We start from the raw sequence: 2,009 nt of genomic DNA, 5'->3' as shown, positions 1-2,009 counted from the left end.
AGGAGGCTGAGGCAGGAGACTTGCTTGAGCCCAGGAGTTGGAGGTTGCTGTGAGCTGTGATGCCACAGCACTCTACCCAGGAGGACAGCTTGAGACTCTGTCTCCAAAAAAAAAAAAATATTATCTGCAGAATGCAAGTCTCATACTTTGAAAACCATACAACATTGTTCAAAGAAATTAAAAAATATATAACATATATGGATTACATCATGTTAAAGAATACCCACATAAATGGAAAGATATCTTCTATGTTTATTGATTAAAAGATTTAATATTGTTAAGTTGACAATACTTCCCAAATTGATTTACAGATTCTATGCAATTTCTTTCTCTGTTTTTTTCTTTTCTTTTCCTTTTTTTTTTGAGACAGAGTCTCATTCCATCACCCTGGGTAAAGTGCAATGGTGTCATAGCTCAGAGCAACTCCTGGATTTGAGCAATCCTTTTGCCTCAGCCTCCCAGAGTGCTAGGATTACAGGTGTGAGCCACTGTGTCCAGCCTTCAATGCAATTTTTATCAAAATTATAATGAATGTTTTTTGCTGAAAGTTAGGACAAGCTAATCCTAAAATTTCATGTAGAAATGCAAGGGACGTAGAATAGCTAAAACAATTTTGAAAAAGAAGTACCAAATTGGGAAACTAATACCATATGATTTTTATTTATTTATTTATATTTTTTGAGACAGAATCTCAAGCTATTGCCCTGGATAGAGTGCTGTGGCGTCATAGCCCACAGTAACCTCCAACGCTTGGGCTCAAGGGATCCTCTTGCTTCAGTTCTGTTTTTAGTAGAGACGAGGATCTTGCTTTTGCTCAGGCTGGTCTCAAACTCATGAGCTCAAGCAATCCACCTGCCTCAGGCTCCCAGAGCGCTAGGATTACAGGCATGAGCCACCATGCATGGCCATGATTTTAAAACAGGCATCCTCAAACTATGGCCCACAGGCCATATGCAGCCCGCCTAGGACATTTATCTGGTCTGGAGGGTGTTTTTGCCGCTGATGCCTGTCCTGCTTAGCAGCCAACTTGTCCAGGGGCCCACAGTCCAGCCCTCCAATGGTCTGAGAAACAGTGAACTGCCCCCCTGTTTAAAAAGTTTGAGGACCTCTGTTTTAAAACTTACTACAAAGCTACCATAAAAAAAAAAAGTAATGTTGGCTGACATAGCATAGCCATATAGATCAACAGAAAAGAACTGAGAGTCCAGAAGTAAACTTACACATATGTGGTCAGTTGGCTTTTCATAAGGCTGCCAAGTCCATTCAATGAGGGGAGAACAATCTTGACAAATGGTGCTGACACAACTGGATATCCACATGCAAAAAAATGAAGCTGGACCTCTACCTTATGCCACATTCAAAAATTAACTTAAGTGGATCAAGGACCTAAATGTAAGAATTAAAACTATAAAACTCTTAGGAGAAAGCATTGATATAAATTTTTCTGACCTTAACTATGATGTCCAAAGCACAAGAAACTAAAGAAAAAAAAGATAAACTACTGTGTGTCAAAGGACACTATCAAAAATGTGAAATGTCAGCTTGGAGCCTGTAGCTCAGCCGCTAGGGCACCAGCCACATACACCGGAGCTGGCATGTTTGAACCCAGCCCAGCCCACCAAACACCAGAGACAACTACAACCAAAAAATAGCCAGGCATTGTGGTGGGTGCCTGTAGTCCCAGCTACTTGGGAAGCTGAGGCAATAGAATGGCTTAAGCCCAAGAGTTGGAAGTTGCTGTGAGCTGTGACACCATGGCACTCTACCAAGGGTGACATAGTGAGACTCTGTCTCAAAAAAAAAAAAAAAAAGTGAAATGTCAACCCACAGAATTGTGTAGTTACAAGTCACGTACTTGATAAATGTCTAGTATCCAGTATATGTAAAGAATTCTGGCTCGGCACCTATGGCTCAAGCGGCTAAGGCGCCAGCCACATACACCTAAGGTGGCGGGTTCGAATCCCCAGCCCCGGCCCGCCAAACAACAATGATGGCTGCAACCAAAAAAT

Source organism: Otolemur garnettii, unplaced genomic scaffold (genome assembly GCF_000181295.1).
Source record: "Otolemur garnettii isolate 467f Iridium unplaced genomic scaffold, OtoGar3 scaffold00115, whole genome shotgun sequence".
NCBI classification, from domain to species: domain Eukaryota; kingdom Metazoa; phylum Chordata; class Mammalia; order Primates; family Galagidae; genus Otolemur; species Otolemur garnettii.
This window is presented reverse-complemented; position numbering follows the sequence as displayed.